Consider the following 24,598-nt stretch of genomic DNA (forward strand, 5'->3'; position numbering starts at 1 on the left):
AATTCAGCCTGGATGTGGATACAGTTGGGGAAAGGGATGGTAGGACGAATTGAGAGAGTAACATTGACACGTATACACTTATTGTTGTTGTTCAGTCACCAAGTCATGTCCACTCTTTGTGACCCTGTGGACTGCAGCATGCCAGGCCTCCTTGTCCCTCACCATCTCCCTGACCTTGTCCAAGTTCATGTTCATTGAATCAGTGATGCCATCCAACCATCTCATCCTCTGTTGCCCTCTTCTCCTTCTGCCTTCAATCTTTCCCAGCACCAGGATCCCACATGACTCATGGGAAAACAATGAGTCAGCTCTTCACATCAGGTGGTCAAAGTATCAGAGCTTCAGCTTCAGCATTAGTCCTTCCAATGAGAATTCAGGGTTGATTTCCTTTAAGATTGACTGGCTTGATCTCCTTGCTGTCCCAGGGATTCTCAAGAGTCTTCTCCAGTACCACAGTTCAAAAGCATTAGTTCTTCAGTGCTCTGCCATCTTTATGGTCCAGCTCTCACATCTGTACATGACTACTGAAAAGACCATAGCCTTGACTATATGGACCTTTGTCAGCAAAGTGATGACTCTGTTTTTGGATACACTAAGTTTTTCATAGCTTTCCTTCTAAGAAGCAATTGTCTTCTCATTTTAGGGCTGTGGTCATCATCCAGGTTGATTTTAGAGCCCAAGAAGAGGAAATCTACTGCTTCCACCCTTTCCCCTTCTCTTTGCCATTAAGTGATGTGACGAGATGCCATGATTTTAGTTTTCTTAATATTGAGTTTTATCTGTCTTTTTCACTCTCCTCTTCCACCCTCGTCAAGAGGCCTCTTTTCTCTCTGCCATTATAGTGGTATCATGTGTAAAATAGATAGCTACATGTGAAATAGATAGCTACATGTGTAAAATAGATACACTACATCTGCCTCTTGTGAAACCTATATGCAGATCAGGAAGCAACAGCTAGAACTGGACATAGAACAACAGACTGGTTCCAAATAGGAAAAGGAGTATGTCAAGGCTGTAAATTGTCACCCTGCTTATTTAACTTATATGCAGAGTACATCAGGAGAAACGCTGGGCTGGAAGAAGCACAAGCTGGGATCAAGACTGCCGGGAGAAATATCAATAACTTCAGATATGCAGATGATACCACCCTTAAGGCAAAAAGTGGAGAGGAACTAAAAAGCCTCTTGATGAAAGTGAAAGAGGAGAATGAGAAGTTGGCTTAAAGCTTAACATTCAGAAAACTAAGATCATGGCATCTGATCCCATCACTTCATGGGAAATAGATGGGGAAACAGTGTCAGACTTTATTTTTTGGGGCTCCAAAATCACGGCAGATGGAGATTGCAGCAATGAAATTAAAAGACACTTACTCCTTGGAAGGAAAGTTATGACCAACCTAGATAGTATATTGAAAAGCAGAGATATTACTTTGCCAAAAAAGGTCCATATAGTCAAGGCTATGGTTTTTCCATTCATCATGTATGGATGTGAGAGTTGTACTGTAAAGAAAGCTGAGTGCCAAAGAATTGATGCTTTTGAATTGTGGTGTTGGAGAAGACTATTGAGAGTCCCTTGGACTGCAAAGAGATCCAACCGGTCCATCCTAAAGGAGATCAGTCCTGGGTGTTCATTGGAAGGACTGATGCTGAAGCTGAAACTCCAATACTTTGGCCACCTCATGCGAAGAGTTGACTCATTGGAAAAGACCCTGATTCTGGGAGGGATTGGGGGCATGAGGAGGAGGGGATGACAGAGGATGAGATGGCTGGAGGGCATCACCAACTTGATGGACATGAGTTTGAGTAAACTCTGGGAGTTGGTGATGGACAGGGAGGCCTGGTGTGCTGTGATTCATAGGGTCGTAAAGAGTCGGACACGACTGAGTGGCTGAACTGAGCTAAACTGAACCATGTGTAAAATAGCTAGCTAAAGGAAACCTGCTATCTAGCACAGGGAGCTCAACTCAGTGCTCTGTGTTGACCTAGTGAGGTGGGATGGGGGTGGGGTGGGAGAGAGGTTCAAGAGAGAAGGAATAGGTATACATGTAGCTGCTTCACTTTGTTGTATAGCAGAAACTAACGCAACATTGTAAAGCAATTATACTGCAATAAAAAAGAGAAATTCAACCTGGACCTTTTTTATATCTCCCATGTTTTTATTTAACATATTCAATCCTTCCTCTAGAATCTTGAACATATGGAATACAGTAATACTTTTCAAAATGTCCTTATCTACTACTTCTGTTATCTGGGTCATTTCTGGGTTAGTTTCAGTGGATTGATTTTTCTCCTTCCTTTGGGTTATGGGATTGTAGGTACCTGCTTCTTGGCATGCCTGGTAATTTTTTCCCACTGTGGAGCAAGACCCTTTTTGTATTTTGCCTGATGTCCACTCTGGCTGGTGGTGCGAGGTGTTATTTCTAGTCTTAGGTGAGCTCCAGGGATTGTTCCCTCTAGTTCCGTTGGTATTACTTCCCACGCCTTAGAGAGTTTCCTCTTCTGCGTGTTCTGACCTGTGCTCAACTGCATCTTTGAGGGGCACCTTTTGAAAATCTCCCTGGTTCTCTCTCTGTGTAGCTTTCTCCTTCCCAGTATGCTTCCCTGAAAATTTTAGTTGCCTTGGCCTTCTTGCTCTCAGCTCCATATTCCCAAACCAAGGAGATCACTAAGCTCTGCCAGCCTTCCCCTTTTTTTCCACCATGACCTGGAAGCCTCCATATCTCAGAGATTACTCTCCTTCACTGCCCATCATCTAATATCTTAAAAACCATAGTTTTATATATTTCATATCCTTTTTAGTTCTTTCGGGTATGAGAGCACATCCAGCCTCTGTTGTTCCCTCTTGGCTGGAAGCAGAAGTCTTCCTCTTGTACTTCTTTTGTACACAGTGAGAGTAATTTTCTGATGTTTACAATAGAAAACACTGGATAAAACACTACCTTGCGTGATTAATGTGAAGATTAAATGAGAGAACACACATGTATGCTCAGGATAGTGTCAGCACTGAACAAGTGTTCAGTTAATGTTGATGTACTTGTCAGCATTTGCTGTGTCAACAAACAACCTCCACACCTCAGCAGCTTACAATAACAAACACATCTAGCTCACGGGTGTTCTGGTCTACTGGTCTTTATCTGTCATGACTCGGCTGTGCTTAGCTCCCCTTGAGCACCAAGCTTTCTTATTCTGGGATGCAGACTGACAGTAGCATCATCTAAGAAGACAAGAACATGAGACCAAATAAATCATGAGATGCATTTAATGTTTCTGCTCTGATGTGGTGCCTGTTGCATCCTCTCACATTCAATTGGCTATCCTAAAGTCAATGGAATACCACTATACTATACTCCATCCTCGGAGAGTTCTGGCAAAGAAGAGAGGTATGATTCTCTTACAGAAGAGGGAGCTGATGGTGATGGTGGTGGAAGTCGCTCAGTCGTGTCTGACTGTTTGTGACCCCATGGACTGTAGCCCTCCAGGCTCCTCTGTCCATCGAACAGTTTTCTCCTCCCCCAAACTCCAAGAGCCTTTATTTCAGGGCCTTTCACTTGACAATGACTTACAGGCGGTTTTGCAACAGGTCTTCAGTTTAACTTCTATTTATCTACCATATGGTTTGAAGACAAAGGAGCTCAGATTTTCTAAGGGCCTACCTTGTGCCAGGTCCCTTTCATGGAGCAGCTATTCTAACCTTGTGATGGCCTCACCAGGTTGCTCTGTTTCACAGGTGAGGAAATAAACATACAGAGAAGTTAAGTGACTGTTCAAGGTCACAAAGCTAATAAGTGGCAGAGTTGGGGTTTGAACTCAAGTCTGTGTGTGCTTTGGGTTATAATTATTTATTTTTGTTTCATAATAATTATTTTGGGCCCTTAGTGGGATTTTTTGTTCCTGGAAAGCAAGGACTGCATCTTGTGCTTCTTTGGTTCATCCATAAAGATCAATACAGAGACTGAACACTGTTTAGGTGCTTAAAAACATTACTAAATGTATTTATAAAGAGAGAAGCAGGACTCCCCTGGTGATTCATAGTGGTAAAGAACCTGCCTGCCAATGCTGAAGACATGGTTGGATCCCTAATCCGGGAAGATCCCACATGCCTTGGAGCAACTAAGCCTGTGTGTCCCACCTACTAAGCTTGTGCTCTAGAGCCCACAAGCCACAACTATTGAAGCCCATGCTTATAACCTGTGCTCCAAATCAAGAGGAGCCACCATAGTGAGAAGCCCACACACCACACCTAGGGAGTAGCCCCAACTTGCCGCAGCTACAGCAAGTCCTGTGCAGCAACAAAGACCCAGCCCAGACAAAAAGAAATCAATTAAAAAAACAAAATTTTTTAAAGGGCAAAGCTAATAACTCAGTGCTCCTTGAGTCCTGAAAAACATACCAGGTGTGGTTCAGGAGAAAGTATTTCTCCTTTCTGCTCTCATCCCTTGGTGGTCTAATCCTCATTGCTGGCTGAGGGCATTGTGGGGATGAGAGGATATGATAAATAAGGCTTTGTCAGGGCACAGAAGGAAATCCACAAAGCTGTGGAGGTAGAGGGAAAACACATTTACTGTGTGTCTCTGTGCTGGGTTTTCACCATTTATTATCTCATCAAAGGCACATAATATCTTATGGGGTCAGATTTCTTAACCCCATTTAACAGCCAAGTGAAAAGAGAAAGTGAAAGTCTCTCAGTCATGTCCGACTCTTTGCAACCCTATGTACTATACAGTCCACGGAATTCTCCAGGCCAGAATACTGGAGTGGGTAGCCTTTCCGTTCTCCAGGGGATCTTCCCAACCCAGGGATCTAACCCAGCTTTCCCACGTTGCAGGCAGATTCTTTGCCAGCTAAGTATCAGACAATAATAAATAATTTGAAATCTCAATACAGGTCTGACTGACCTCAAAGCTCTGATGGTTGCCTCTACACCCCACTACTGACATGGATAGCACCCTCTCCGTTGAGAGAAAGCCAGGTCAAGCCATCACTGAGGCTGGCTAGCCTTGAGCACATGGGGATTGAATAACTGAGAATATATTCCACCCACACAACTAAAAGTTACCCGCTTCACACTACCTGATCCATTGCCACTGGAGACTTTTTATCAGCTATTACCTGTGTGGTAGTCAAGCAGTTCATCTTTTTCATTGAACCATCTCATTATGTTCTTGACATAGTCTCTCATTCTCTCTGAAAATAAAATGGTTTAAGATGAAAACTGCAATTACAGTGCCATCTATTAAAAGGACCTGGGATTCCTGCAGTGTTTAAAAGAATATGTAATTGCTGATTAAAGAAAACCATGCTATTGGTCCAAATGATTGATTAAAAGCAAATTTGGAGGAATTTTCTGTGCACCATCATGGACAGGCTCACACCCTTTCTCCTGGAGCCAAAGTGATCTGTGCAAGGCTCAGAGAGGTTAATAACTTGTCCAAGGTCACACAGCTAGCGTTCTTCTGACATAGGAGGATATACATTTGAAATGTATTATCCAGGGACCTGACACAGTCTAGAGTATGTAAGATTCTTGAAGGGTTCAGATGATTTCATGGGAAATGGTGGGCTTCCCTGGTTCCTATATTTATCATCCTGTCCCTGGACTTTGGCAATTTATTTATTCATTTTAAAATATTCATTTATTTGGATGTGCCAGGTCTCAGTTGTGGCACATGGGATCTTTGATCTTTGTAGCAGCATGCAGGATCTGTAGCTGTGGCATGTGGACTCTTAATTGTGGCATGTGAGATCTAGTTCCCCAACCAGGGCCTGAACCCAAGGCCCTGCATTGGCAGCACAGAGTCTTAGCCACTGGACCACCAGGAAGGTCCCTTAGCAGTTTAGGCTCCTCTCACTCACCTCACTCCCTTCCCACAATGTTCTCCAAATAACACCTTGAGAGACTGTGGCAATCATTATTGGTTGCCCACCAAAAAGGTTCCCCCATCCTTTTGGCATTACCAGAATGATAGTTTTGTAACAATATATCCAGTATATTGTTATATACTGTAACAATATATCCAGTAACAATATATCCAGTTTGATAGGTTTCAGCTTCTCCTTGCAACTACACACATAAATAAATAAGTCTTGTGTTTTACTTCGGAGAAGGCAATGGCACCCCACACCGGTACTCTTGCCTGGAAAACCCCATGGACGGAGGAGCCTGGTAAGCTGCAGTCCATGGGGGTTGCTAAGAGTCTGACGCGACTGAGCGTCTTCACTTTCACTTTTCACTTTCATGCATTGGAGAAGGAAATGGCAACCCACTCCAGTGTTCTTGCCTGGAGAATCCCAGGGACAGCGGAGCCTGGTGGGCTACCGTCTCTGGGGTCGCACAGAGTCAGACAGGACTGAAGCGACTTAGCAGCAGCAACAGTCTTTTACTTAGTAGATTTGGTTTGCTGTAAGTGTATGAGTACAAGGATTCTGAAACTATTTTCTATGGTTTTAGATCTGAACAAATAAATGAATATACTAATGTTGGGAATCAGAGTTCTCACTATGGAAGAACCAAACCTGAAATGCAGTAAAGCAAGCAAAGCCCCACAGAGTTTTATGGGAATTAGAGACTGGAGCATGACCCTTTGGGCTTCCCTGGTGGCTCAGGTGGTGAAGAATCTGTCTATAAAGCAGGACACCCGGGTTCCTATTCCGGGTGGGGAAGATCCCCCAGAGAAGGGAATGGCAACCCACTCCAGTACTCTTGCTTGAAGAACTTCATGGACAGAGGAGCCTGGTGGGCTACAATCTATGGGGTCACAGAGAGTTGGACATGACTGAGTGACTAACACTTTCACATCACTGTATTTCTAGCTTTGCCCAGTGAAAGGGCCTTGAAGTGTCGACATAATTGGCAATGAGCACACTCCAGCACACAGTTTTTGTTTCTGAAAAGCATTCTTGGATTTCCTGATGATTCAGTGTTTAAAGACTCTGTGCTTCCAAGGCAGGGGGTGCAGGTTCAATCCTTGGTCTGGAAACTAAGCTCCCACAGGCCATGCGGCATCTCTCATTAAAGGTAATTTTTTTTAAATAAATAAAAATTTAAAAATAAAGAGCATTCTTTGTTTAAAAAAAAAAAAAAAAACACCAGGGGTCCTTGAAGAGATGGCTGATTCAAGGACTGGGGCAGAGAAAGTACAAGGTGAGTCTGCAACATGGACTGTGACAGAAAATAAGAAATATTAATAATAGGAATAGATCAAAAGTACAAGGAGACACCCAAAGGCAGTAAGCATCCAAATGTATGACAGTTATGGGTTATAACCAACAGAATATATTAATAATAAGAATCTATAAGTTCATCCAAGTCTGTACATATATGCACTAGGGGCAGCTCTCCCCTGCTGTAGAAAAATGCAGAAGAAATGACAGTTTTAGAAAACCACTGTTTTGCTACCATCCTAGTAAAAGAGCTGGGCAAAAATTATCAAGGGATGCTGAAACATGTGGTTGAAAGTCTAATGAGGAGCAAGATATTTACAGTCTCAACAAATCTCTCCACCAAGTAATTATTAATTAGAAAAGGAAAAATAGGAACTTGGCAAGCACCCTTTTAATAAAATGATCAAAGTTAACACCACCAATAATGGGACAAATCAACCTTGCTGCCTCCTTATATTTTGCACTTCTGTGGTGTTCTGGCCCAAAGTACTTAACCTAAAACTAATAATGAGGAAATATCCAGACAAACCTAGATTGAGGGGTATCCTACAAAACAATCGGCATGACTCTTAAAAATGTCAAAGTTATAAAAGAAAAAGAAAGGGTAAGGAAATATTCCAGATTAGAAGAAGCTAAAGAGACCCGACAACTTAATGTAACATACAACCTTGGATTGGATCCTGGACCAGAAAAAGGTTTGTTATAAATTATAATATTTGGACAATTATCATATGGATTATAGATTAGATACTAGTAGTTTTTAGCATTAAAATTCCTGCTGTTCTGTGGATCCATCAAAGAATTTTTTGTTTGGGACTTCCCTGGTGGTCCAGGGGTTAAGACTGCATTTCACTGCAGAGGGAGCACAGGAAAACTGCTCCTGGTCAGGGAACTAAGATCCTGCGTGCTGCTCAGTGCAGCTAAAAAAAAAAAAAAGACTATTTTGTTTTTAGCAATTATTAATACATAGGAAAGTATTCAAGGATAAAGGAGCGTGATGTATGCAACTTACTCTCAACTAGTTCAGAAAGAAAAATTATGACACAAACATGGCAAAATACCAAAAACTGGTGAATTGTGGTACAATAGAGATGGCCACACCCTTATTGCTACTCTTCTGATTGGGTTGCTTGTTGTTTAGTCACTCAGTCGTATCTGACTCATTGTGACCCTGTGGACTGTAGCCCAACCTCGGAGCTCCTCTGTCCATGAAATTCTCCAGGCAAGAACACTGGAGTGGGTTGCCATTTCCTTCTCAAGGGGATCTTCGTGACCCAGGGATCAAACCCACCTCTCCTACTTTGCAGGCAGATTCTTTACTACTGAACCACTGGGGAGACAGACAAATTCCTATCTTTAAATCTGAGCTGGTCTTAGTCAGTTGTTAGACCACCAGGCTGGCGGGAAGCGACTCTGGGACTTCCTTGACTATGTTATGAGAAGCTTTGCCCTTTTAGTCTGGGCCTCTTGGAAAGCTCTCTCCAGGGCCCTTGAGCTGCTATAAGATATCTAGCAGCTCCCTGAGACCGTCGCACTAGAGAGGCCATGCATAGGTGCTCCTGTTGACACTCCCCACTCAGCTCAGCCTTGCTGCTCTCCCCACCAAGGTGCCAGACTTGTGAGTGAAGCTCTCTTGGATTCTCTAGATCATTCCGTCCACCAGCTAAATAGCATTCCATGACCTCTGTCAACACCGCATGGAACAGAAATCACCCAGCTGAGCTCTGCCCAAATTCTTGACACAGAAAATCATGATACCTCCTATAATGGTTGCTGTTTTAAGCCACTAAGTTTGGCAGCAGTTTTCTTTTGTTTTGTTTTTAAACACAAAAACAGATAACTAGCACTAGGGAGAGTGACTTTTTTTAAGAGGGCATTCTTTGTATTGTTCTCACAGCTTTTCTGTATGTTTGATATTATTTTTAAATTAAAAAAAATTTAGGGCCATCAGTTCACGGTTAAGATGGGTGTGTATTTTTGCTTAAACCAGAAGCTCTTTTTTTCTCAGCAGGAAAATCATTTAGCAATTCCTTAAATCTATGCCAACTTCTAGACCCAAATTGAACTTTTAGAGTGAAACCTGGTGAGTCAAGACCACAAAGGGGTTTGTTGAACTTTGATGCTGAATGTGGAAACCAAAACTCACAAAGTGGAAACACACCTGTTACATGTCTCACTTCTATGCTCCATCACCGTGGATCCAACGGCCTCTTCTCCTTCTCCACCAGATATGTCAACAACACTTCAACTCATCATGTCCTAATCCTAACTCACAGTCTCAGCAACCTAAGCCCCAACCCTCACTGAAATAAAAAAACAATAAATACGTAAATCCCTAGTCCCCCTTTAGTGTTTGCTATGTCAGAGAGTGGCTGCTCCATTCCTTTCCAAAATCAGAACCAGAATCTGAGACTCATCCTTGTTGCCGCCCTTGCCTTATTCTCCATCTTCAGCTGCACTGGTTTTGCCTCTTGATATTTCTCCCATTTATCCTCTTCAAGCCAGGTCACCATCACCTTTCACCTTCTAACCACTCTCCCTGGATTTAATCTTGCCCTCTTGAGAGTCCAATCTTCAGTTTCCTGGGCAGCAGCCACATTTAGAATACAAATCAGATTATATCACTTTCCTGCTTAAAAACCATTCAATGCTTCCTTTTGTTCTTGGACTTCCTGCAGGAAGCCATAAAGGAAAACTTTAAATTTAACTAGGAAAATGTATAAAAGAGACTAAAAAAGAACACACATAAATGATCATAAAGCAGGCTAAAAACAAAGAATAAATTGGAGGGAAATATTCGCAACATAATGTGAGTAACAAAGAGCTATAGTCCTCATTATACAAAAGACCTAACAAATCGACACAGAAAGGATCAAATTCCAATAGCAAAATGGACCTGGAACACAACAATTTAGCTCACAGTAAAGAGGAAAATGGCATAGAAATACACAGAAAAGATGCTCAACTGCACTCATCATTAAATAAATATGAAACTAAAGAACAAAAATGTTACATTATCAGCTTGACATAGATTCATAATTTTGAAAACACAAAATGTTGGGTTTCCCTGGTAGCACAGTGGACTGTGCCAATGCAGGAGACATGGATTCAATCCCTGGTCTGGGGAGATCCAACATGCCAGCAAACAATGAAGCCTGTGCACCCCAGCTATTGAGCCTGTGCTCTAGGGACCAGGAACAGCAACTAACGAAGCCCACACACTCTAGAGCCTGGGCTCCACAACAAGAGAAGTCATCATAATGAGAAGCCTGCTCCCTGCAACTGGAGAGTAGTCTGCATGTGGCAACGAAGACCCAGCACAGCCAAAAACAATACCCAAATTTACAAAAAGAAAGAAAACACAAAATGTTGATGAAGGCGTAGTGCTCAGTTGAGTCTGACTCTGTGGCCACATGGACTGTACCCCACCAGGCTCTTCTGTCCATGGGATTTCCCAGGCAAGAATACTAGAGTGGGTTGCCATGCCCTTCCCCAGGGGACCTTCATGACCCAGAAATTGAACCCAGGACTCCTGCATTGCAGGCAGATTCTTTATCGTTGAAACTCCTTGGGAAGCCTGATGAAGGTATAAAGATTCAGACAACTCTCTACACAGTTTGTATAATCTTTCATGAAAAGATGGGTTGAATAAAGGACAGAAATGGTAGGGACCTAACAGAAGCAGAAGATATTAAGAAGAGGTGGCAAGAATACACAGAAGAAATGTACAAAAAAGATCTTCAAAAAAAAAAAAAAGATCTTCATGACTCAGATAATCACGATGGTGTGATCACTCACCTAGAGCCAGACATTCTGGAATGTGAAGTCAGGTGGGCCTTAGAAAGCATCACTATGAACAAAGCTAGTGGAGGTGATGGAATTCCAGTTGAGTTATTTCAAATCCTGAAAGATGACACTGTGAAAGTGCCACACTCAATATGCCAGCAAATTTGGAAAACTCAGCAGTGGCCACTGTTTTCATCCCAATCCCAAAGAAAAGGTCAGTTTTCATTCCAATCCCAAAGAATGGCAATGCAAAGAATGCTCAAACTACCGCACAATTGTACTCATCTGACACACTAGTAAAGTAATGCTTAAAATTCTCCAAGCCAGGCTTCAGCAATATGTGAACCGTGAACTTCCTGATGTTCAAGCTGGTTTTAGAAAGAGCAGAGGAACCAGAGATCAAATTGCCAACATCTGCTGGATCATGTAAAAAGCAAGAGAGTTCCAGAAAAACATCTGCTGCTGCTGCTGCGTCACTTCATCATGTCCGACTCTGTGCGACCCCACAGACGGCAGCCCACCGGGCTGCTCCATCCCTGGGATTCTCCAGGAAAGAATATTGGAGTGGGTTGCCATTTCCTTCTCCAGTGCATTCATGCAATAAAGTTCTGCTTTATTGACTATGCCAAAGCCTTTGACTGTGTGGATCACAATAAACTGTGGAAAATTCTGAAAGAGATGGGAATACCAGACCACCTGACCTGCCTCTTGAGAAATCTGTATGCAGGTCAGGAAGCAACAGTTAGAACTGGACATGGAACAACAGACTGGTTCCAAATAGGAGAAGGAGTACGTCAAGGCTGTATATTGTCACCCTGCTTATTTAACTTATATGCAGAGTACATCATGAGAAACGCTGGACTGGAAGAAGCACAAGCTGGAATCAAGATTGCCGGGAGAAATATCAACAACCTCAGATATGCAAATGACACCACCCTTATGGCAGAAGTGAAGAGGAACTAAAGAGCCTCTTGATGAAAGTGAAAGAGGAGAGTGAAAAAGTTGGCTTAAAGCTCAACATTCAGAAAACAAAGATCATGGCATCCGGTCCCATCACTTCATGGCAGATAGATGGGGAAACAGTGGAAACAGTGGCTGACTTTATTTTTCTGGGCTCCAAAATCACGGCAGATGGAGATTGCAGCAATGAAATTAAAATACGCTTACTCCTTGGGAGGAAAGTTATGACCAACCTAGAAAGTGAAGTCGCTTAGCCGTGCCGGACTCTTTGTGACCCCATAGATAGTAGCCTGCACCAAGCTCTTCTGTCCATGCGATTTTCAAGGCAAGAATACTGGAGTGGGTTGCCACTTCCTTCTCCAGGGAATTTTCCCAACCCAGGGATCGAATCCAGGTCTCTCACATTGTAGACAGACACTTTACCGTCTGAACCTAGACAGCATATTAAAAATCAGAGACATTACTTTGCCAACAAAGGTTTGTCTAGTCAAGGCTATGGTTTTTCCAGTAGGCATGTATGGATGTAAGAGTTGGACTATAAAGAAAGCTGAGTGCCGAAGAATTGATGCTTTTGAACTGTGGTGTTGGAGAAGACTCTTGAGAGTCCCTTGGACTGCAAGGAGATCCAACCAGTCCATCCTAAAGGAGATCAGTCCTTTAGGTGGGTGTTCATTGGAAAGACTGATGTTGAGGCTGAAATTCCAATACTTTGGCCACCTGATGGGAAGAACTGACTCATTTGAAAAGACCCTGATGCTGGGAATGATTGAGGGAAGGAGGAGAAGGGGATAACAGAGGATGAGATGGTTGGATGGCATCATCAACTCGATGTATGTGGGTTTGGGTAGACTCTGGGAGTTGGTGATGGACAAGGAGGTCTGGTGTGCTGTGGTTCATAGGGTTGCAAAGAGTCAGACACGACTGAGTGACTGAACTGAACTGAAGTAATCCTTATGATGAGTTGTTTAATTTATGATAAGCTGTTTAATTTATAATAGCCTATTTCTCAATAGTCATTATACATAGTTGTGAATTCTTGCAAAATAAGCAAAATATATAACCTACAAATTGTTTTCAAATATAATGAACTCTGTATGAATAATAGCATTACAAGTAATACATTGTAGAGATATTTAATTAAATATTTATTGATCTCAAATTTGCAGTTTCCCTGTGTCAGGAAGCTAATCTATACTGTTCAGTGCTCAGACATTTTCCTAGGCCCCTGATGCTAAGCTATGTCTATAGAACATTTTAATGGTAAAAGGGCCCTGGACAGATATCTCCAGAGGACAATTAGATAATGCCTTTCAAAATTATAAATGTGCACACTTTTCACCAAGAAATTCTTCAGAAGTGAATTTATCCTATACATATACTCACACACGTGCCCAAATATGTCTTTATAAGAGTGTTTCTGGCTGCAGTGTTTCTAACAGTGAAAAACAGTAAAAGCTTAAAATATCCATCAATCAGAGATTGAGTAAATGCATAATGTCACATCCATGCATTGGGGTACTGTGCAGCCCCTGGAAAAAACCTATGTGTGTCCAACTGTGCTGACATGGAGAAGTCTCTACATGTGTTGTCCAGTGGAACAAATGAAAGTGTGAAATACTGCGAGTAAAACCCCATCTGCCTTCCCCTCATATACCCATTGTTTCTTAGAAGTATCTATACAGTATATTAGACGTATGTTTGTGAAATCGTTCTAGAAGCATATATGAGAAACCTTGACAATGGTCATCTCTATGGCCTGGGGCGGGGACAGGGAGAGTACACCGAGGTTTTGACTATAACCCATGAGTCATTTTCTTAATGACCTAACAAAAGGGTAAAAGGGGTAAAAGAGGGAGGAGAAGGATAAAACAAATTCCTGAACTGGACCACAACAGGTTTCCTGAGCTGGGGATCTGGCAGAGGAACTGAGAACACCCAGGGACTCTGATTTTGAAGGCCAGTGGATTTGATTTCAGAACTTCCACAGGACTGAGGAAACTTGGAGGGCACAAACAAAACCTTGTGTATACCAGGACCTAGGAGAAAGGACAGTGTCCCCACAGCAAACTGAGCCAGACTTGCCTGTGAGTGAGAGTCCCTGGTGGAGGAGCGGGTTGACAGTGGCCTGCCTCAGGGTCAGGGGCACTGACCGCAGCAATGCTGGGAGGTGCAGCATGCTGGCATAAGTCCTTTTGGAAGAGGTCACCATTACCCCTACCATAGTTTGGCCTCAGGCCAAGCTACAGTGAGGAAACACAGCACCACTCATCAGCAGAAAATTGGGTTAAATATTTACTTAGTGTGGCCTTGCCCACCAGAGCAAAACCCAGATTCCCCCACAGCAAGTCCCTCCCATCAGGAAGCGTCCATAAGCCTCTTATACTCATCCATCAGAGGACAGACAAAATGAGGACTACAATCAGAGAAAACTAACCAAACTGATGACATGGGTCACAGCCTTGTCTAACAATGAAACTATAAGGCATGCCCTGTAGGGCCATCCAAGACAGACGGGTCATGGTGGAGAGTTCTGACAAAATGTGGTCCACTGAAGAAGGGAATGGCAAACCATTTCAGCATTCTTGCCTCAAGAACCCCATGAACAGTATGAAAAAGCAAAAAGATATGACACTGGAAGATGAACTCCCCAAGTTAGTAGGTGCCCAATATGCTACTGGAGAAGAGCAGGGAAATAGCTCCAGAAAGAATGAAAAGGCTGAACCAAAGCAAAAACTATGCTCAGTTGTGGATGTTTATAGAGGTGAAAGTAAGGTCCAAGGCTGTAAGAACAGTATTGCACAGGAACCTGGGAAGTTAGGTCCATGAATCACAGTAATTGGAACAGGTCAGACAAGAGCTGGCAAGAGTGAGCATTGATATTTTAGGAATCAGTGAACTAAATGGATGGGAAAGGGTGAATTTAATTCAGATGACCATTATAGCTACTACTGAGGGCAAGAATCCCTTAGAAGAGATGGAGCAGCCCTCATGGTCAACAAAAGAGTCTGAAATGGCAGTACATAGGTGCATTCTCAAAAAGGACAGAATGATCTCGTTCACTTTCATGGCAAACCATTCCATATCATAGTGACTCAAGTCTATGCTCAAACCACTAACGCTGAAGAAGCTGAAGTTGGAACGGTTCTATGAAGACTTACAAGACCTTCTAGAACTAACACCCAAAAAAGATGTCTTTTTCATCATAGGGGACTGGAATGCAAAGTAGGATGTCAAGAAATACCTGGAGTAACAGGCAAGTTTGGCCTTGGAGTGCAAAATGAAGCAGGGTAAAAGCTAACAGAGTGCTCCCAAGAGAACACACTGGTCATAGAAAACACCCTCTTCCAACAGTACAAGAGACGACTCTACTCATGGACATCACCAGATGGTGAGCACCGAAATCAGATTGATTGTATTCTTCGCAACTGAAGATGGAGAAGCTCTATACAGTTAGCCAAAACAAGACTAGGAGCTGACTGTGACTCAGATCGCGAACTCCTTACTGCAAAACTCAGACTTCGATTGAAGACAGTAGGGAAAACCACTAGGCCATTCAGGTGTGACCTAAATCAAATCCCTTACAATTATACAATATAAGTGACAATTAAATCTGATAGGCAGAGTGCCTGAGGAACTATGCATAGAGGTTTGTAACATTGTTCAGGAGGCAGTAACCAAAACCACCTGCAAGAAAAAGAAATGCAAAAAGGCAAAATGGTTGTCTGAGGAGGCCTTTCAAATAGCTGAGAAAAGAAGAGATCAGATCAGATCAGATCAGTCGCTCAGTCGTGTCCGACTCTTTGCGACCCCATGAATCGCAGCACTCCAGGCCTCCCTGTCCATCACCAACTCCCGGAGTTCACTCAGACTCACGTCCAACGAGTCCGTGATGCCATCCAGCCATCTCATCCTCTGTCGTCCCCTTCTCCTCTTGCCCCCAATCCCTCCCAGCATCAGAGTCTTTTCAAATGAGTCAACTCTTCGCATGAGGTGGCCAAAGTACTGGAGTTTCAGCTTTTGCATCATTCCTTCCAAAGAAATCCCAGGGCTGATCTGCTTCAGAATGGACTGGTTGGATCTCCTTGCAGTCCAAGGGACTCTCAAGAGTCTTCTCCAACACCACAGTTCAAAAAAGAAATGAAAGGCAAAGGAAAAAAGGAAAGATATATCCATTGAATGGAAAGTTTCAATGAGTACCAAAGAGAGATAAGAAAGCCTTCCTAAGTGAACAATGAAAAGAAATAGAGGGAAACGATAGAATGGAAAAGACCAGAGATCTCTTTAAGAAAATTAGAGATACCAACAGAACATTTCATGCAAAGATGAGCACAATAAAGGACAGAAACAGAAGATATTAAGAAGAATAACAGAAGCAGAAGATATTAAGAAGAGGTGGCAAGAATACACAGAAGAGCTACACAAAAAAGCTCTTAATGACCCGGATAACCATGATAGTGTGATCACTCACCTAGAGCCAGACATCCTGGAATGCGAAGTCAAGTGGGCCTAAGGAAGTATCACTATGAACAAAGCTAGTGAAAGAGATGAAATTCCAGCTGAGCTATTTCAAATCTTAAAAGATGATGCTGTTAAAGTGTTGAACTCAATATGCCAGTAAATTTGGAATACTCAGCAGTGGCCACAGGACTGGAAAAGGTCAGTTTCATTCCAGTCCCAAAGGATGTTCAAACTACTGCAAAATTGAACTCATTTCACACACTAGCAAGGAATGGTCAAAATCCTTCAGGCTAGGCTTCAACAGTATGTGAACCGAGAACTTTCAGGTTTACAAACTGGATTTAGAAAAGGCAGAGGAATCAGATATCAAATTGCCGACATCTGTTGGATCATATAAAAAGCAAGAGAGTGCCAGAAAAACATCTACTTCTGCTTCATTGACTAAGCTAAATCCTTTGACTGTGTGGATCACAGCAAACTGTGGAAAATTCTTCAAGAGATGGGAATACCAGACCACCTGACCTGCCTCCTGAGAAATCTGTATGCAGGTCAAGAAGCAACTGGACATGGAATAATGGACTGGTTCAAAATTGGGAAAGGAGTATGTCAAGGCTGTACATCAAGGTGACAATATACGTATTGTTACCCGGCTTATTTAACTTATACAGAGAATACTTCAGGCAAAATGTCAGGCTGGATGAAGCATGAGTTGGAATCAAGATTTCCAGGAGAAATATCAATAACCTCAGATACGCAGATGACACCACCCTTGTGGCAGAAAGTGAAGAGGAACTAAAGAGCCTCTTGGTGAAGATGAAAGAGGACAGTGAAAAAACTGGCTTAAAACTCAACATTAAAAAAACGAAGATCATGGCATCCTGTCCCATCACTTCATGAAAAATAGATGGGCAAACAGTGGAAACAGTAACAGACTTTATTTTCTTGGGCTCCAAAATCACTGCAGATGGTGAGTGAAGCCATGAAATTAAAAGATGCTTTTTCTTGGAAGAAAAGCTACGACCAACCTGCTGCTGCTTCTGCTAAATTGCTTCAGTCATGTCCGACTCTGTGCGATCCCATAGATGGCAGCCCACCAGGCTCCCCTGTCCCTGGGATTCTCCAGGCAAGAACACTGGAGTGGGTTGCCATTTCCTTCTCTAATGCATGAAAGGGAAAAGTGAAAGCGAAGTCGCTCAGTTGTGTCCGACACAGCAATCCCATGGACTGCAGCCCACCAGGCTCCTCCGCCCATGGGATTTTCCAGTCAAGAGTACTGGAGTGGGTTGCCATTGCCTTCTCTGATGACCAACCTAGACAGCATATTAAAAGGTGGAGACATCACTTTGCCAACAAAGGTCTGTCTAGTCAAGGATGTGGTTTTTCCGGTAGTCATGTATGGATGTGAGAGTTGGACCATAAAGAAAGCTGAGAGCCGAAGAACTGATACTTTCTAACTGTGGTGTGGAGAAGACTCTTGAGAGTCCCTTGGACTGCAAGGAACAAACCAGTCAATCCTAAAAGAAATCAATCCAGGATATTCATTGGAAGGACTGAAGCTGAAGCTGAAACTCCAATACTTTGTTCACCTGATGGGAAGAACTGACTCACTGGAAAAGACCCTGATGCTGGGAAAGATTGAAGGCAGGAGGAGAAGAGGATGACAGAGGATGAGATGGTTGGATGGCATCACCAACCCAATGAACATGAGTTTGAGCAAGCTCCGTTAGATGGTGAAGGACAAGAAAACCTGGCTTGCTGCAGTCCTTGGGATCGCAAAGAGTCAGACATGACTGAGTGACTGAAAAACAACAAAACTGGAACACCGAGTTCGAGTGATCAGATCACAGTTTGTGCACTTTCATGAGCTTAAAGTCTTCATCTTATACTCCGTTCCCTCCTGGTCCTCTACAATCTAGCTCACCTGGGTCTCTCCCTCCTGCACATTTCCAATTCCCTCTCCCATCTCTGAGTCTTCACACATGCTTTTCCTTCTTCCTGGAACTAGGCCCACTAGCACACACACTTCATTAAGTTTTACTCTTCTTTCTGATGATTTCTCATTCCCGAGGGAGGCCTTCCCAGACCTCTCAGGCTGTACCAAGCACCCTGTTATTCACTCTAGTAACTTCCTATGCTTTAACTCAGGGCATAACTTTTAATCACAGTTTCAAATCCTATACCTGGGTGTTGTTTCATGCCTGGCTCCCTTAGTAAGTCACTGAGAATCATATTTCTGTCTTCAGAACCTTGTCTGACAAACAGTAGGTGCTCTGTAAATATTTAATGAGTAAATGAAGCTTCTACCCAGGGGAGGGGAGGGTGGTGGGGGGGTGTCTTCCCTTGTGGAAGCATGGCCTTGTTTACCAAACATGGGCCGTCTCTGTTCTTCCAACGTGATATGAGCTAAAGAATTTGCCTTCGGGGCTTCCCTGGTGGCTCAGTGGTAGAGAATCAATCTGCCAATGCAGGAGACACGGGTTCAAACCCTGATCCAGGAAGATCCCACGTGACCTGGAGCAACTAAGCCTGTGTGCCACAGCTACTGAAGCCTGTGTGCCCTAGAGTCTGTGTTCCACCACTAGAGAAGCTACCACAAGGTTGCGGTGCGAAGCCTGAGCACCGCAACCAGAGAGTAGCTCCCACTTGCCGCAACTGGAGAAAAGCCTACGCAGCAGTAAAGACCTGCCACAGCCATAAATAAGTAAATAAAGTTTTAAAAAACATTTGTTTTAAAGAATCTGCCTTCATCACCGAAAAGCATTCCACAAAAGGCTTCCTGCTCAGCATTGTTGGAACACACAAGAACGAACACTTTCTTGTGGAAAAGCAGAAGGGCTGTCAACAGGCCTTTTTATATCTTAGATTTTTGTTGATGTCATGGTTTTTAGAATTCAGCAAAATGAAAATTTCATTTTAAACTGGGCAGTATTTTGTCAGATGTATGTTTGCTGCTGCTACTGCTGCTAAGTCGCTTCAGTTGTGTCCGACTCTGTGCGACCCCATAGATGGCAGCCCACCAGGCTCCTCTGTCCATGGGGTTTTCCGGGTGAGAGTACTGGAGTGGGGTGCCATTGCCTTCTTCGAGATGTATGTTTACAAAGCTTAAAATAAATTTAAAAGGAACAAGTATATGGACAAAGAAAGAAAGGATATTTTCACTGCCAATAGGGCCAAAGGACTTGATCCTTCCAGAGAAAACAAAACTTCAGAAAAATGTACCAAAAAAAAAAAAAAAAAATGTCTGAAGACACTGAAGAATGAACCAAAGCAGGAAGATTCTGAGGATGAATCTAAGAAAAAAATGAGTGGCACAAGGTGAGTTACACATATTTATGGGTATTAGCTTTAAAGTAAGCCTAAGTCAGCTCCACATGAGGTAGGTAAATCTCTGCTAGAAAGCCTGCACTTTTGGGCCTGAAAAAGTAGAAGATAGAGTTCAGGGCAACTAGCCACTGAAAACTGAAGGGAGATCCTGTAAAGGAGAGAGCTGGGGAGAGGAAGTTCCAAATTCAGTGCCAGTCTCCACTCACATCTCTAGAACCACTGACCCATACATGCCTAGGGCAGACAGTGAGCAGCCTCATCGGGGAAAAAGAAGTGAACTGAGATTTGAGCTACTACTCAAGAGAGGGATCCAACAAAGGTAATCATCTGCTAAGAAACAAATGAATAAATATACAAACCAGAATCTTGAGTCTCTACAAAATAAGGTGCACAACGCTGGGGATACAATCCAAATGTATTTGAAATATGAAGGTCAGGAGAATTTAGCCCATTATCAAGAAAAAAGACCTACCTTGAGATAACTCAGATATTCAAATGAGCATGTAAGGATTTTAAAAGCAGCTGTTATAACTGTATGTTAGAACTCTACACAAACTCTTCCAGCTTATTCTAGGAGCCAGTCCAGCATCACCCTGATACCAAAGCCCAAGACATGGCCAAAAGAAACCAACAAAAACCACAGACCAATATGAACATAAACAATCCTTTAAAAAATGAACATATTTAATGCAACACTCTATTAAAGAAGAGATCACTGCAGGGGCTTCCCTGGTGGCTCAGTGGAAAAGAATGTGAGTGCCAATGCAGGAAATACGGGTTTGATCCATGATCTGGGAAGAGCCCATGTGACATGGAACAACTAAGCCCATGTGCCACAGCTACTAAGCCTGTGCTCTAGAGCCCAGGAATTACAGCTATGGAATCTACCTTCCCTAGAGCGTGTGCTCCTCAGCAAGAGAAACCACCACAAAGAGAAGCCAACCTACCTCAACTAGAGAGAGTAGCCCCCACTCTCCACAATCAGAGAAAATTCTGTGCAGTAATGAAGACCCAGCACAGCCAATAAATAAAGAAATAAAATTTTATATATATGTATATATATACACATATATATATAAAGAAGAGACTACATCACAACCAAGTCAACCAAGTGAGGTTTATCCCAGGAATATAAGATTGGCTGGACATTCAAAAGTCAATCAAGATCATTCACAACATCAACCGGTTAAAAATAAAAACCACGTGATCATCTTAGTAGATGCAAAAAGCATTTGAAAATTCTTTTTTTTTTAACATTATTTAGGATAAAAATGCTCAACAAATCAAGAATTAGAAGGGGACAAAAGGAAATTTCACAACCTACAGCTAAACTCATTTGTTGCTGTTAAGTCGCTCAATTGTGTCTGACTTTTTGTGACCCCATGGACTGCAGCATGTCAGGCCTCCCTGTCCATCATCATCTCCCAGAGTTTCCTCAAACTAATGTCCATTGAGTTGGTGATGCTATCCAATCATCTCATCCTCTGTCATCCCCTTCTCCTGCCTTCAATCTTTCTCAGCATCAGGATCTTTCCCAATGAGTCAGCTCTTCACATCAGGTGGCCAAAGTATTGGAGTTTCAGCTTCAGCATCAGTCTTTCCAATGAATATCCAGGATTGATTTCCTTTAGAATTGACTGATTTGATCTCCTTGAAGTCCAAGGGACTCTCAAGAATCTTCTCCAACACCACAGTTCAAAAGCATCAATTCTTTGGCACTCAGCCTTCTTTATAGTCCAACACTCACATCCATACATGACTACTGAAAAAACCATAAATTTGACTAGACAGACTTTTGTTGACAAGGTGATATCTCTGCTTTTTACTATGCTGTCTAGGTTGGTCATAGCTTTTCTTCCAAGGAGCAAACATCTTTTAATTTCATGGCTGCAGTCACCATCTGCAGTGATTTTGGAGCTCAAGAAAATAAAGTCTTTCACTGTTTCCATTGTTTGCCCATCTATTTGCCATGATGTGGTGGGACCAGATGCCATGATCTTCGTTTTTTGAATGTTGAGTTTTAAGCCAGCTTTTTCACTCTCCTCTTTCACTTTCATCAAGAGGCTCTTTAGTTCCTCTTCGCTTTCTGCCATAAGGGTGGTGTCATCTGCATAGCTGAGGTTACTGATATTTCTCCTGGCAATCTTGATTCCAGTTTGTGCTTCATCCAGCTGGGTATTTCGCATGATGTACTCTGCATATGTTAGATAAGCAAACGCATACCTTTGGTAAAAAAAATTGAAGTCTTTCCTCCACGAATGGGAACAAGAATGTTCACTCTCATCATTCCTACCACTCTCATCATTCCTACCACTCTCATCATTCCTACCAACATCATACTGGAGATCCTAGCAAGAGCAATGAGGCAACAAACAAAAACAAAAGTCATTTAAATCAGAAATAAAAAAACAAAACTATCTTTATTTGCCAACGACATGATCATCCAGGAAAAAAAATCCCAAAGAACCAACAAAGAAATCTATTAAGTCTATTAACTGAGATAAGTGAAATCAGAAAACACAAAGTCATAATACAGAAATCAATTGTATTTTTACATATATTAATGATCAATTGTACATTGAAATTTATAAAATAGTGCCATTTATAAGAGCATAAAAAATACATAGGGACAAAATGTTTAAAGAGTGCACAAGATTTGTATGAGAGAGAGTAAAGAGGACTTAAATAAACAGATACACCATCTTCATAAATTAAAAATGTCATTACTAAGATTCAGTTTCCTCAAATTGATGTATAGACTGAATACAATCCCAATCAATATTACAGGAGGCTTTTTTAAATTGACAAGCTGATTCTGAAATTCATATGGAAAAACAATGAATCTGTACTAGTTAACCCATCTAAACAGCTCACATTACCTGGTTTTATAACTTTCTATAAAGCTATCATAATTCAGACAGTGTGAAATTGGCACACACATAGATCATACAGACATATGGAGCCTAGAAATAGACCCATTCGTATATAGTCAATTCTTCAACAAAATTATTAAGGTAATTCAATGGAGAAAACACTATTTTTAAAAAACAAACACCAAAAACAGGACCATGATCTTAAACTTGCACCAAATACAAAAATCAATCCAAAATGAATCATAGAGTTAATGTAAAATATTTCTGACTTAACATTTAGGCCAAGATTTCATTTCTATTATATTTAATTAAATTAATTAATCAACTTATTTATGGCTGTGCTGAGTCTTTGTTGCTGCTCAGGCTTTTCTCTAGTTGCTGAGAGTGGGGACTAACTGTGCAGTTGCGTGCACGGGCTTCTCATTGCAGAGTTTGCTCTTGTTGCAGAGCACAGGCTCTAGGGTGCACAGGCTTTGTAAGTAGTTGCAACACAAGAGCTCGCTAGTTTTGGCTCCTGGGCTCTAGAGCACAGGCTCAATAGTTGTGGCTCAAGGGTTTAGTTGCTTCTCAGCATGTGGGATCTTCCAGAATTAGGGATTGAACCCATGTCTCCTGCATTTGGCAGGTGGATCCTTTACCACTGAGCCATCAGAGAAGTCCTAAGCCAAAAGTCTTTTCTTAAAAGAGAGCACAAAAAGCCTGAACCCTATAAGAAAAATCGGTCAATTGGACTTACTCAAAATGAAAAGTTTCTGTTCTTTGAAAGACTGTTAGGATTACGAAAAGACAGGACTGCCCTGATGGTTCAGATGCTAGGACTCTGTGCTCCTAATGCAGGAGACCAGGGGTTCAAACCCTGGTCAGGAAATGAGATCTCACATGCTGCAACCAAAGATCCCTCATGCTGCAACTGCGACATGGTGCATCAATAAACATTAAAAAAAAATCATGACAAGACAAGCCACAATGCAGAGAAAATACATGCCACATACATATCTGAAAAGGGACTTATATTGAGAATTTATAAAGAACTCTCACAGCTCAATAATAAGAAAATAAGTAAATCAGTTTAAAAAATGGGCAATAAAATTGGTATCTGTACACAAATACAGAATGTTAATAGAAGTATAAATCAGCCTTTTTTATACTTAAGGGAAAATAAAGAAGGATCTTGGAGATCATTATTTAATGGTAGAAAAAGCACACGCTGAGTGGGGACACTCAGTGGGGTGTGTGTGTGTGTGTGTGTGTGTGTGTGTGTGTGTGTTGTGAGCATCCAAGGTCACTAGAAGGTCAAGATGCTAAAACAGCTTCTCTCCTATGGCTTCCCTCCTTTCATTTGTGTGCATATTTTCTCTTTCTGCTGTCAGACCTCCTCTCTGGCTCTGCCGCTAGGATGCTCATCATCCCTCCTACCCTTGCTGGGGTTGCCTTTGCCTCTTTATCTTCATCCCTTCCTTCTTGGGGGCTTTACATCAGCTACCAGCTCTCTGACTGGAGCTGCTGTATTCCTCCCCGTGTCTATGGGGGAGAGGCCTGAGTCACTGTGGAGCATGCCTGGACTGTAAATGCTGCCAATTAAAACCAATAACAGGGCTCCTGGGATAAAAAGCAGCACCTGTACAGAGAACAGCTGCTCTTTATACTTTTAAGAATGCTTCCATATCTATTATCTCACTTAAGCCTTAGGACTGTCTTGCGCAGTGGGATGAGAACTCCTCACTTCACGAGACGGAGACTTTGGCCCTAAGGGCCTTCTTTACTGACATGAAGTGAGCAAGCAGGTTGCTCACAGGATGTCTGATGTCTCATGGGAGACCAGGAGCCCTGAAATGAGCACAGACTTTGAAACCAGAAAAACTCAGATATGAGTTGACTTCTACTGGCTGGCCATGTGACTTTAGACAAGACACTTACCTTCTCTGAGCTTTCATTTCTTGTGCTCTGCTGTGATAATACTACCTGCTGCCCAGGGTTATTTTGTTGTTGTTACGTTGCTAAGTCTTGTCTGACTCTTTGTGACCTCATGGACTGCAG

The 24,598-nt window shown here is 42.3% G+C and overlaps 1 long non-coding RNA gene across 1 annotated transcript; it reads right to left on the reverse strand.

The window, feature by feature from the left end:
* Positions 1-3,112: 3,112 nt before the first annotated feature.
* Positions 3,113-24,598, reverse strand: LOC133254758 (uncharacterized). The gene is made up of 3 exons (XR_009738757.1): positions 24,479-24,598; positions 5,109-5,183; positions 3,113-3,213 (listed from the first exon to the last, which is right to left on the reverse strand). It is a non-coding gene; the product is annotated as an uncharacterized LOC133254758 (long non-coding RNA).

This window comes from Bos javanicus, chromosome 1 (assembly GCF_032452875.1).
Source record: "Bos javanicus breed banteng chromosome 1, ARS-OSU_banteng_1.0, whole genome shotgun sequence".
NCBI lineage: Eukaryota > Metazoa > Chordata > Mammalia > Artiodactyla > Bovidae > Bos > Bos javanicus.